Consider the following 14,366-nt stretch of genomic DNA (forward strand, 5'->3'; position numbering starts at 1 on the left):
GAGCCAAGTACACGGATGAGTGAGAGCACTGTAAATGTATGCGATAGGTACCATTAAAAAGCAAAAGCAGGGCCAGGCATGATGGCTCACTCCTGTAATCCCAGCACTTTGGGAGGCTGAGAAGGGCAGATCACCTGAGGTCAGGAGTTCAAGACCAGCTGGACCAACATGGTGAAACCCCATCTCTGCTAAAAATACAAAAAGTAGCTGGGTGTGGTATGCACGCCTGTAATCCCAGCTACTCAGGAGTCTAGGCAGGAGAATTGCTTGAACCTGGGAAGCAGAGGTTGCAGTGAGCTGAGATTGTGCCACTGCCCTCCAGCCTGGGTGACAAAAGCGAAACTCCGTCTCAAAAAAAAAGCAAAAGTAGGATTGAGGTGCATGAAAACAGAGATGACACCTTTTTGGCTTGGGTAGTCAGGAATGGTCTTTCTGCATTGCTGTTTAAGCTGAGACTTGAAGGATGAGAGGAGCCAGCTTGGGAGCCTGTGCACAGGAGCCAACTGCTCAGCCTGGGCCAAGGCTCTGCAATGGGTCCAAGCACCTGGCGTGGATGAGGCGAAGGGTTAGTGAGGGTAGAGGGAGGCTGGAGGCAGCACGCAGGGCCTGTGGGCTCCAGAAGGAAACAGCCATTCTTGGTGCCATGTAGAAGTGGGCTTAGAGGAAAACAGGTGTGTGTGTGAGTTGGGGAGGGCAGAAGGAGGCTGTTCGAATCGTCCAGATGAACAATCAGGAGGCTGCTGGTGGGGGAGGAGAAAAGGGGGTGGATCAGTTATGTGTAGAGGCAGAATCGACAGGTCATGATCAGCATTTGGTTGTGGAATGCAAAACAATGAAGGAGAAGGGTCACAGACTGCAGAGTTTCTGGCTTGAGCAACTGTAGCGGTAATGCCTGTTGCCTTTTGATGCTTTTTGAATGTCCCAACCCGGTGCAGATATTCCCTTTGTTTTGTTTGTTTCTTGTTTTTGTTTTGTTTTTAAAGATCAACTGAGGCCATCTCAGCAGTGGGATTATGGGCCATTTTTGTTTATATATATATATACACACACACACACACATATATATATGCGTATATATACTACTATTGACTGTACAACAAAACCTAATCCATACGAATATTGATCCGTACTAGAAATTCTTAATATTGCATAGCGCATATATTCGTTCATTGGACATGGCACATTTCAGTCAAGAAATCCCTTGTCAATATGGATATCCTCTGCCAGATTTTTGTCTCTTAATCTACCAACCTCCAATAAATCATCATCCCGCTCTGGAGTGCTACTCTCCTCGCTCCAGGCCCATAACACTTGGGGGTGACTATCCTGAAACTGTACCTGGCATCTGGTTCTTACTTCAGGGCCATAAAACTAAGATCACCCACACGTTCCCCTTAAATAAGACATCTTGATGGACTAATGACTATCACCCTACTAACCAGTCACGGGAGCACTGTCATGCTTGGGTATTTCTAACTTTGGGGGATGCTATCACTCACCATTGCGGAAGGTCTAGTCCCTTCCGAATCCGCCGTAGATGAACTTGGATTTGATTCCTGCCGAATCAATTGTAGAAGCTGAGCTTGTATTGAATATTCCAGGCTGGCACAATAACCATAAGGTATTAATTAATTCATGCTTGAAAGACATAACAATTAATCAATAGGCATGTATGCTCATGCATGTCCACTCACTTTCAAGAACTATTTCCGATTAAATCTGCAACCCCCCATCTCTGACTTTACCGTCAACCTAGGTAAGTGTACCCTCACCAAACCCCCAAAACAAGAGACTAAAATGCAACCCAGTCAGAGCCCAGAAATCATATTTTAACCATGAATACCCCAACAGCTGCCCCTCGATCGATGTCATTTTCCTAAAAATCTTGAGACCCTCCTACTAAATTAAGCCTCCATTTTATATAATAAATACAATAACTAAATTTCCACCCTAATACTAATATACCTTGAGCATACCCCTCTGAAAGTGCTACCCCATATGCCATACCCTAAATCAATTATATCCGAATTATGAGTAGTCCTCTCAGCCAAACCTCTGCCAATTCAACTTTAAAGACCCTGAATTCCCGGATCTGTAAACGACTATTTATACTTACTTCTTTCCTTCTCGTATTTTAATTTTACACTTAAGTATTTATGCAGTTAATGTAGCTTAATTATTCAAAGCAAGACACTGAAAGTGTCTAGATGGGTCTGCACATCCCCATAAACAGATAGGTTTGGTCCTGGCCTTTCTATTAGCTTTTAGTAAGATTACACATGCAGGCACCCCCGCCCCAGTGAAAATGCCCTCTAGATCACCCAGATCAAAAGGAGCAGGTATCAAGCACGCACAAATGCAGCTCAAAACACTTTGCTCAGCCACACCCCCAGGGGAAACAGCAGTGATAAATCGTTAGTAATAAACGAAAGTTTAAGCTATACTGATATCTAGGGTTGGTCAATTTCGTGCCAGCTACTGTGGCCATACCATTAACCCAAGTTAATAGAACTCGGCATAAAGAGTGTTTAAGGTCTGGCCTCAATAAAGCTAAACTCCATCTAAGTTGTAAAAAACCTCCAGCTGAAATAAAATATACTATGCAAGTGGCTTTAATACCCTGAAGACACAATAGCTAAGACCCACACTGGGATTAGATACCTCACTATGCTTAGCCCTAAACTCTAATAGTTAATTAACAAAACCATTCTCCAGAGTACTACAAGCAACAGCTTAAAACTCAAAGGACTTGGCAGTGCTTTATATCCCTCTAGAGGAGCCTGTTCTATAATCGATAAACCCTGATATACCTCACCACCTCTTGCCCCCAGTGTGTATACTGTCATCTTCAGCAAACCCTAAAAAGGTTGTAGAGTAAGCACAAGTATACAAATAAAAACATTAGGTCAAGGTGTAGCTCATGAGGTGGCAAGAAATGGGCTACATTTTCTATACTCAGAAAATCTCACGACAACCTTTATGACATCTAAGGGCTCAAGGAGGATTTGGCAGTAAACCAAGAGCAGAGTGCTTGGTTGAATAAGGCCAGGAAGCACGCACACACCGCCCATCACCCTCCTCAAATATTATTCTAGAAATTACTATTACTAAAAACTCTGTATGTACATATAGAGGAGATAAGTTGTAACATGTTAAGCATACTGGACAGTGTGCTTGGACAAACCAAAGTGTAGCTTAACCCAAAGCATCCGGCTTTCACCTGGAAAATTTCATCACGACCTGATCACTTTGAGCCAACTCTAGCCCCAAACCTCACTAAAAATATTATCAAACTATCTTAATCAAACCATTTACCTTAGACAAAAGTATAGACAATAGAAATTTTTACCCTGGTGCGATAGACATAGTACCATAAGGGAAAGATGAAAGAACTGAATCAAGCATTAAAAAGCAAAGACAAACCCGTATACCTTCTGCATAACTAGAAATAACATTACACAGAGAACCATAGCCAAGTCCCCTGAAACCAGATGAGCTACCCAAGAACAGCTGAAAGAGCACACCCACCTATGTGGCAAAATAGGTGGAAGATTCATGAGTAGCGGCAATAAGCCTACGGAACCTGGTGATAGCTGGTTGTCCAAGATAGAATCTTTGTTCAACTTTAAACTTACTCACAGAACTACTTAATCTCCCTATAAGTTTAATTGTTAATTGCCAGGCGCGGTGGCTTACGCCTGTAATTCCATCATTTTGGAAGGCCGAGGCGGGCGGATCACGAGGTCAGGAGATTGAGACCATCCTGGCTAACACGGTGAAACCCTGTCTCTACTAAAAATACAAAAAAAAAAAAAAAAAAAAAGTTAGCCGGGCGTGGTGGCGGGCGCCTGTAGTCCCAGCTACTTGGGAGGCTAAGGCAGGAGAATGGCGTGAACCTGGGAGGCGGAGCTTGCAGTGAGCCGAGATTGTGCCACTGCACTCCAGCCTGGGTGACAGAGCAAGACTCCATCTCAAAAAAAAACAAAAAAAGTTTAACTGTTAATCTAAAGAGGGATAGCTCTTTAGACCATAGGAAACAGCCTTCCTACAGAGAGTAAAAAATATTACCACCATAGTTGGCCCAAAAGCAGCCACCAATTAAGAAAGCATTCAAGCTCAACATCTAACTATCTTAAATTCTAATCATTCTACTGAACTCCTAACATCACACTGGACTAATCTATTACTTAATAGAAGCAATAATGTTAATGTAAGTAACACGAAGATATTCTCCATCGCATAAGCTTATATCAGATCGGAATAACCCACTGAAAGCCTAATATTAATAAGCAATATAATAAGCATCCTATTATTTATACTGTTAATCCAACACAGGTATGCTCTAAGGAAAGATTACAAAAAGTAAAAGGAACTTGGCAAATCTTATCCCGCCTATTTACCAAAAACATCACCTCTAGCATTACCAGTATTAGAGGCACTGCCTGCCCGGTGACATATGTTCAACGGCCGCAGTATCCTGACCATGTAAGGTAGCATAATCACTTGTTCCCTAAATAGGGACTTGTATGAATGGCCACACGAGGGTTCAGCTGTCTCTCTTTTTTTTTTTTTGAGACAGAGTCTCGCTCTGTTGCCCAGGCTGGAGTGCAGTGGCACAATCTCAGCTCACTGCAAGCTCCGCCTCCCAGGTTCACACCATTCTGCCTCAGCCTCCCGAGTAGCTGGGACTACAGGCACCCGCCACCACACCCAGCTAATTTTTTTTTTTTTTTTTTGTATTTTTAGTAGAGACGAGGTTTCACCATGTTAGCCAGGATGGTCTCGATCTCCTGACCTCGTGATCTGCCTGCCTTGAACTCCCAAAGTGCTGGGATTACAGGCATGAGCCACTGTGCCCGGCCATCTGTCTCTTACTTTTAATCAGTGAAACTGACCTATCCATGAAGAGGCGGATATAAGAAGAGAAGACCCTATGGAGCTTTAATTTATTAATGCAAATGAAAACTCAAAAAAAAAAAAAAAAAAAAAGCCTACAGGCCCTAGCCTACTATCCCTGCATTAAAAATTTTGGTTGGGGTGACCTCAGAGCATAATCCAACCTCCGAACAACCTAAACTAAGACTGCACTAGTGTAAGCGAGTTAACACACATTGACCCAATAATTTGATCAACGGAATAAGTTACCCTAGGGATAACAGCACAATCCTATTCTAGAGTTCATATCGAGAATAGGGTTTACGACCTCGATGTTGGATCAGGACATCCTAATGTCATATCGAGAATAGGGTTTACGACCTCGATGTTGGATCAGGACATCCTAATGGTGCAGCCGCTATTAAGGGTTCGTTTGTTCAATGATTAGAATCCTACATGATCTGCGTTCAGATTGGAGTAATCCAGGTCAGTTTCTATCTATTTAACATTTTTCCTAGTGTGAAAGGACAAGAGAAATAGGGGGCCCACTTCATAAAGTGCTCTCGCCCCATAGATGATGCTATCTCAGTCAAACAAATTATCACACACTTAACCCAAGAACAGGGTTTGTTAAGATGGCAGAGCCCAGCAATTGCATAAAACTTAAAACTTTATTTATTTATTTATTTATTTTTGAGACAGAGTCTCACTCTGTAGCCCAGGCTGGAGTGCAGTGGCGTGATCTTGGCTCACTGCAAGCTCTGCCTCCCGGGTTCACGCCATTCTCCTGCCTCAGCCTCCCAAGTAGCTGGGACTACAGGCGCCCACCACCACGCCTGGCTAATTTTTTGGTATTTTTTAGTGGAGATGGGGTTTCACCATGTTTTGCCAGGATGATCTCGATCTCCTGACCTCGTGATCCACCCGCCTCGGCCTCCCAAAGTGCTGGGATTACAGGCATGAGCCACTGCGCCTGGCCAACTTAAAACTTATAATCAGAGGTTCAACTCCTCTTCTTAACAGTATGTCTATAATTAACCTTCTCCTATTCATCAGTCCTACTCTAATCACTATAGCATTCCTTACACTCACTGAACGGAAAATCTTAGGCTATATACAACTACGCAAAGGACCTGACATTGTAGGTCCCCTATGGACTGCTTCAACCATTCACTGATGCAATAAAACTTTTCACCAAAGAACCCTTACGGCCCTCAACATCTACTCTTACCCTTTATATTATTGCTCCAACCCTGGCCCTTTCTATCGTTGTCCTCTTGTGAGCTCCACTCCCTATACCAGATCCTCTAATTAATTTTAATATAGGCCTCCTATGTATACTAGCCACATCAAGCCTAGCCGTCTACTCTATTCTATGATCAGGACGAGCATCTAATTCAAATTATGCACTAATCGGCGCATTATGAGCTGTGGCCCAGACAATTTCATATGAAGTCACCCTAGCCATCATCCTGCTGTTAATCCTACTGATAAGTGGCTCATTTAACTTATATGCACTCATCACAACACAAGAATCCCTCTGACTGCTCCTACCATCATGCCCCTAATCATAATATAATTCATCTCCACACTAGCAGAAACTAACCGAGCCCCTTTTGACCTAACAGAAGGAGAGTCAGAGTTAGTCTCAGGCTTCAACATTGAATATGCCACAGGTTCATTTGCCCTCTTCTTTATAGCAGAATACATGAATATTATCTTAATAAGTGCCCTAACTACTACTATTTTCCTAGGAGCACTACACAGTATATATTCACCAGAACTCTATACCACAAATTTCATTACCAAGACCCTCCTTCTAACCACCCTGTTGTTATGAATTCGAACAGCGTACCCCTGACTGTGCTACAAACAACTCATATATCTCCCATGAAAAAACTTCCTACCACTTAAACTAGCATTCTGCATATGTTATATGGCCTGTCCTAATTTCCAGCATCCCACCTCAAACATAGGAAATATGTCTGACAAAAGAATTACTTTGATAGAGTAAACAATAGAGGTTAAAATCCTCTTATTGCTTGAACTATAGGAGTTGAACCTACCCCTGATAATCCAAAATTCTCCACGCCACCTATTACACCACATCCTAAAGTAAGGTCAGCTAAATAAGCTATTGAGCCCATACCCCAAAAATGTTGGTCATACCCTTCCCGTACTAATTAATCCATTAGCTCAGCCTTACTATTTTCACAGGAACTCTTATCACAATGTTGGGCTCACACTGATTTCTCAGCTGAACAGGCCTAGAAATAAACATACTAGCTTTTACACCAATCTTAATTTAAAAAAATAGCCGGGTATGGTGGCTCACACCTGTAATCCCAGCACTTTGGGAGGCCAAGGCAGGCGGATCACGAGGTCAGGAGATCGAGACCATCCTGGCTAACATGGTGAAACCCTGTCTCTACTAAAAATACAAAAAATTAGCCCAGTGTGGTGGTGGGTGCCTGTAGTTCCAGCTACTCAGGAGGCTGAGGCAGGACAATGGCTTGAACCCGGGAGGCGGAGCTTGCAGTGAGCCGAGATTGCGCCACTGCACTCCAGCCTGGGCGACAGAGCAAGACTCCATCTCAAAAAATCAATCAATCAATCAATCAATCAATCCCCAGTCTACAGAAGCAGCCACCAAATACCTCCTTACACAAGCAACCACATCTATAATTCTCATGATAGGTATCCTTTCCAATAACCTGTCCTCTGGACAATGAACAATAATAAACACTAGTAATCAATTTTCATCCTTAATAATAACAGTCCTAGTAATAAAACTAGGAATAGCCCCCTTTCACTTGTGGGTCCCAACAGTAACCCAAGGAACCTCTCTAATGTCTGGCATACTTCTCCCCACATGATAAAAACTAGCGCCTATCTTGATTATGTTTCACATTTTCCCAACAAGAAACTCGAACATCCTCCTATCTATCACAATTTTTTTTTTTTTTTTGAAGATAGAGTTCCGCCCTTGTTGCCCAGGCTGGAGTGCAATGGCACGATCTTGGCTTGCTGCAACCTCCACCTCCCGGGTTCAAATGATTCTCCTGCTTCAGCCTCCTGGGTAGCTGGGACTACAGGTGTCTGCCACCATGCCTGGCTAATTTTTGTATTTTTAGTAGAGACGGGGTTTCACCATTTTGGCCAGGCTCGTCTTGAACTCCTGACCTTGTGATCCACCCTCCTCAGCCTCCCAAAGTGCTGGGATTACAGGCATGAGCCACCACACCCAGCCTATCTATCACAATCTTATCCATTATAGTGGGCGGTTGAGAACTTAAGCACAACTGTGTAAAATCCTAGCCTACTCCTCAATTACTCACATAGGTTGAATAATAGCAGTACTAATTTATGACCCCAAAATTACCATTCTAAACCTGATTATTTACTTTATTTTAACAACTACTGCATTTCTAGCACTCAACCTGAGTAGAAGCACTGAAATCCTGTCACTATCTCATGCCTGAAACAAATTAACATGATTAACACCTATAATTCCACTAATTCCACTATCCCTAGGAGGTTTACCCTCATTAACAGGATTTTTGCCTAAATGAGTCATCATTGAAGAATTTACAAAAAACAATAGTCTTAATATCCTGATCATTATAGCTACCATAACCCTACTCAACCTGTACATTTACATATGCCTAATTTATTCCATCTCAGTGACAATATTCTCCACATCTAATAACATGAAAATAAAATGACAATTCGAAAACACAAAACCCATACTACTCCTCACCCCAGTTATCATTTCTTCCACCCTCCTCTTACCCATCTCTCCATTAACACTAACTATAACTTAGAAATTTAGGTTAAATAAGACCAAGGGCCTTCAAAGCCCTTAGTAAGTAAACTATACTTAATTTCTGTAACAGACCTAAGGACTGCAAGACTCTCTTCTGCGTCAATTGAACGCAAATCAACCACTTTAATGAAGCAAAGCCCTGGCTAGGCTGGTGGAATTCAAACCCACGAAAATTTAGCTAACATCTAAACACCCTAATCAATTGGCTTCAATCTACTTCTCCCACCGTTGCGGGGAGAAAGGCAGGAGAAGCCCTGGCAGGATTGAAGCTGCTCCTTTGAATTTGCAATTCAACATGAGAAATCACTTCAGGGCTGGTAAAAAGAGGCCTTGACCTCTGTCTTTAGATTTACAGTCTCATGCTTACTCATTTTACCTTTTTCCCACTTATGTTCATCAGTCGTTGACTGTTTTAAACTAACCACAAAGATATCGGAACACTATACCTGCTATTCAGCGCATGAGTGGGGATAGTGGGCACCACCTTAAGCCTTCTAATTAGAGCAGAATTAGGCCAACCAGGAACTTGGCTAGGAGATGATCAGATCTACAGTGTTATTGTTACCGCCCATGCAGTCATCATCATATTCTATATGGTAATACCAATCATAATTGGAGGTTTCGGCAACTGGCTAGTCCCTCTAATAATTGGTGCACCCGATATGACATTTCCCTGGATAAATAATACGAGCTTCTGAGTTCTGCCCATCTCTTTCCTACTCTTACTTGCATCCTCAACAGTAGAAGCCAGTGCTGGAACCTGCTGAACAGTTCATCCCCCTTTAGCAGGAAACCGAACATATGCAGGAGCCTCTGTAGATTTAACCATCTTCTCATTCCACTTGGCAGGTGTTTCTTCTGTTTTAGGGGCCATTAATAGTAGATGTACGAAAGTTGATTAAGGAATTTTTAGTATGTGCTTATATGTATGTGGACTACATACATATAATAGCCAGCCACCATGCCTGGCTAATTTTTTTTTTTTTTTTTTTTTGTAGAGATGGGGTTTCTCCATGTTGCCCAGGCTGGTCTCGAACTCCTGAGCTCAAGTGATCCTCCCACTTCAGCCTCCCAAAGTGCTGGGATTACAGGTATGAGCCACTGCACTCGGCTTCCTTAACTTTTTTTTTTTTTTTTTTTTTGAGATAGAGTCTTGCTCTGTCGCCCAGGCTGGAGTGTAGTGGTGTGATTTGGCTCACTGCAGCCTCTGCCACCTGGGCTCAAGGAATTCTTCTGCTTCAGCCTCCCAAGTAGCTAGGATCACAGGCGCCTGCCACCAGGCCCAGCTAATTTTTGTGTATTTAGTACAGACAGGGTTTTGCCATGTTGGCTAGACTGGTCTCAAACTCCTGACCTCAGATGATCCGCCTGCCTCGGCTTCCCAAAGTGCTGGGATTAAAGGCATGAGCCACTGCGCCTTCCCTCCTTAATCTTTTTTTTTTTGAGACAGAGTTTTACTCTTGTTGCTCAGGCTGGAGTGCAATGGTGCGATCTCAGCTCACCTCAACCTCTACCTCCAGGGTTCAAGCAATTCTCCTGCCTCAGCCTCCCGAGTATCTGGGATTACAGGCATACCCCACCACACCCAGCTAATTCTGTATTTTCTCCATATTGGTCAAGCTGGTCTTGAACTCCCGACTTCTGGTGATCTGCCCACCTCAGCCTCCCAAAGTGCTGGGATTACAGGTGTGAGCCACTGTGCCTGGACTCCTCCTTAATCATTTTTAAGTGTACAGTTCAGTAGTGTTAACTGTATTCACACTGTTGTGCAACCAGTCTCCAGAACTTTTCATCTTGCAAAACTCATTAAACAACTCTCATCCTCCTTCCCCAGACCCTGGTAACCACCTTCTACTTTGTTTCTTGTTGCAGGCCCTTTTTTGTTAGAGACAGCGAGGCAACAATTCTTCATTATTCCCTAACACTAACAGCAACATCACTAACAGCAAAACAAGCCCTGTTAGTGGTGAGCTTACAGTAAAAATTATAAAATATAAAGAAGTAATCCACCATGAACAAGAGTTAACACATACAACTAACAGGAAAGTTAAAGTCCAGAATTTGCAATAATGGTATCATAATCAGACAGAGAAAAGAAAATTATGTTTAAAATCATTAGACATAAAGGCCGGGCACGGTGGCTCACGCCTGTAATCCCAGCACTTTGGGAGGCTGAGGTGGACGAACCACCTGAGGTCAGGAGTTCAAGACCAGCCTGATCAATATGATGAAACCCCGTCTCTACTAAAAATACAAAAATTAGCCAGGCATGGTGGCATGCGCCTGTAATCCCAGCTACTTGGGAGGCTGAGACAGGAGAATCGCTTGAACCCGGGAGGTGGAGGTTGCAGCAAGCTGAGATCGTGCCATTGCATTCTAGCCTGGGCAACAAAAGCAAAAGTCATCTCAAAAAATAACAAAAATCATTAGACATAAAAGAAGGAATTGAAACCAAAAGAACAATATTGGAAAAAGGACCACAGAGACCTTCCAGAAGTAAAAAATATATCCATTGACATTTAATACTTGATAGACTAAACTGCAGATTAGTTACAACTGAAAGATTAAATAATGAACTTGAAGATAGATTTGTGGAAATTCCCCAGAATAAAAGATATGTAAAGAGATGGAATGTATGCAAGATCTAAGTGGGTTTTTTTGTTTTTTTGAGACAGAGTTTCACTCTGTCACCCAGGCTGGAGTGCAGTGGCGCGATCTCGGCTCACTACAACTTCTGCCTCCCAGGATTAAGCAATTCTCCTGCCTCAGCCTCCTGAGTAGCTGGGATTACAGGCGCCTGCCACCATTCCTGGCTAATTTTTGTATTTTTAGTAGAGACAAAGTTTCACCATGTTGGCCAGGCTAGTCTCGACCTCCTGACCTCAGGTGATCTGCCCGCCTCAGCCTCCCAAAGTGCTGGGACTACAGGCGTGAGCCACTGCGCCGGGCCTAGGTCATTATTTATCTGATAGAAATTCTAAGGAAAAGAGTAGGAAACTGGTGGAGATGTAGTATTCAGACATTTGACAGAAGACACTTGAAGTAAGACATGAATCTTAATATTCACAAATCTAATGAGCATTGTACTGGAGATTCTACCCTGGGTGATTAGACAAGAAAAAGAAAGAAAAGGCATCTAGCTTGTAAGGGAAGAAGTAAAACTATCCTATTTGAGTGTGACATGATCGTTCATTTATAAAACCCTAAGGAATCCATACACACACAAAACTAAAACTACTAGAGCTAATAAATGAGTTCAGCAGAGTTGTAAGATACAAGATCAATACATAAAAATCAGTTGAATTTCTATCCACTAGCAACAGACAATCTGAAAATGAAATTAAGAAAACAATTCCATTCACAAAAGTATCAAAAAGAATAAAATACTTTGGGAGGCCAAGGTGGGCGGATCACAAGGTCAGTAGATCGAGACCATCCTGGCTAACACGGTGAAACCCCGTCTCTACTAAAGATACAAAAAATTAGCCAGGAGTGGTGGCATGCACCTGTAGTCCCAGCTGCTCGGGAGGCTGAGGCAGGAGAAAGGCGTGAACCCGGGAGGCAGAGCTTGCAGTGAGCTGAGATGGCGCCACTGCACTCCAGCCTGGGGGACAGAGTGAGACTCCGTCTCAAACAAACAAACAAACAAAAACAACAAGAATAACAAAGAAGAATAAAATACTTAGGAATAAATTCAACCAAAGGAGTGCAAGACTTGTCAGTGTTAAAAGACATTAAAAATGTAAATAAAGATTTCCCATGTTCATAGACTGGAAGCCTTAAAATTGTTAAATACACCCTAAGTTGATCTACAGATTCAGGGCAAGCCCTATCAAACTTTAAATAGGCCCCCTTCTTGCAGATTGAAAAACACATCCTAAAACTCATGGAGATGCAAGGGACCCAGGATAGTCAGAACAATCTTGTGAAAGAAGAAAGTTGGAGGATTCACACATCAACAACAACAATAAAAACCAGAAGACAGTGAAATAATATCATCAAAATGCTAAGAGAATAGTGTTATTCCTTATTCAGCTACACTATTGTTCTCAAAAGAGGGCAAATTAAAAGACATTTTCCAGCAAATACTCAGAGGCATCACCATTTATTTATAAAGCATTCATGAAAAAAAAAAAAAAAACACTGATGTCCGAAACATGGCAACGAAATTGGTAAATATGGATATATTGAAACTTACTTTGAATTTAAATTTTAAAAAATAATAGGTTAATTCATACAGTACAAAAATAAAGTAGAAATAAAATATGTACAGCAATAAAAGGTAAGATTGGGAGAAGATTCTGTTAGTTAAAGCCATCTAGATATTATCAGGGAAGAGGGTAGGATATAGTGATTGACAAAGTTTTTAAGTCAGGTATGCATGTTGCCATTTTAAGGGAATAACCAAAAGGGAAGAAATAGAATATATAATTTATTTTATTTTATTTATTTATTTTTTTGAGACGGAGTCTCGCTGTTTCGCCCAGGCTGGAGTGCAGTGGCGCTATCTCGGCTCACTGCAAGCTCCGCCTCCTGGGTTCACGCCATTCTCCTGCCTCAGCCTGCCGAGTAGCTGGGACTACAGGCGCCCGCCACCGCGCCCGGCTAATTTTTTGTATTTTTAGTAGAGACAGGGTTTCACCGTGTTAGCCAGGATGGTCTCGATCTCCTGACCTCGTGATCCGCCCGCCTCGGCCTCCCAAAGTGCTGGGATTACAGGCGTGAGCCACCGCGCCCGGCCTAGAATATATAATTTATAAACCAGTAGAAATCAAAAGGAAATTAAGAAAATCTAACATAAAGCAGTGAAAATGAAGATAAAAAGTAAAAAGAAGGCATTATAATAATACAAAATAAGATAGTAGAATTAAATCTCAAATATGTATAATCACACTAAAGGAAAATACACAAAAGTTCCCAAAGATAGACTCTCAAATCTCCCCTCCCTCACTTCCAATCCCTTTGCAGTGCTTTTTTGTCTCAGCTGTGTTCTGCTTTTTTACTTAACATTACCACACAAACATGTTTTTTATGTTTATAAAGGCACTTCCTGAAAATAATGTTAAAATCTGACTGTCTCTGTATAATCAGTACCTGATTGTCACACTGTTCACCTAATTACTTCACTGTCACTGGACTTTTCATTTGTCTAGTTTTTCACTATCCCCTATAATTGATCCCCTGAATATCTTTACACAGAATTTGATCCTTGAGACTAGAATCCCAAATCAGAAACAAGTGTTTCAAAAAATCTTTGCTAGCTCAGTGTATGAAAAATGGGTACTTAATTTCAATTTTTTTATTAGTGAGGTTGACTATATTTAACTAGTTTTTCTTTTAATCATCTTTTATCTGTTTATGTCTGTTGCCTGTTTATTTATCAATTTGGGGTTTATTTTTCTTTTGAATTTATATGAGTTCTTTATAACTAGAAGATTATTAGTTTTCTATCAGTTGTCTCCATGACAAATTTTTCCATTTTATTTTAAAATTTTATTTATTCTTAAAAATGTTTTATTATAAAAGCAAATTATACTAAGCAACACATAACACATTCTGAACACATAGCATAGTTCAGAAGTTAACACAACTGAAAGTGAGCCCACTTCTTCTATTTAGGCTAGTTCCCCAGAGCTGTCCCACTTCTTTTTTTTTTTTTTTTTTT

At 41.7% G+C, this 14,366-nt stretch overlaps 1 protein-coding gene across 1 annotated transcript in view; it reads left to right on the forward strand.

Moving 5' to 3' along the window:
• The window catches only part of LOC100445723 (multidrug and toxin extrusion protein 1-like), a 61,193-nt gene that overhangs the window by 9,790 nt on the left and 37,037 nt on the right, over positions 1 to 14,366 (forward strand). The gene's annotated exons all lie outside the window — the stretch shown is intronic.

The sequence above is a fragment of the Pongo abelii genome, chromosome 19 (genome assembly GCF_028885655.2).
Source record: "Pongo abelii isolate AG06213 chromosome 19, NHGRI_mPonAbe1-v2.0_pri, whole genome shotgun sequence".
Taxonomy (NCBI): domain Eukaryota; kingdom Metazoa; phylum Chordata; class Mammalia; order Primates; family Hominidae; genus Pongo; species Pongo abelii.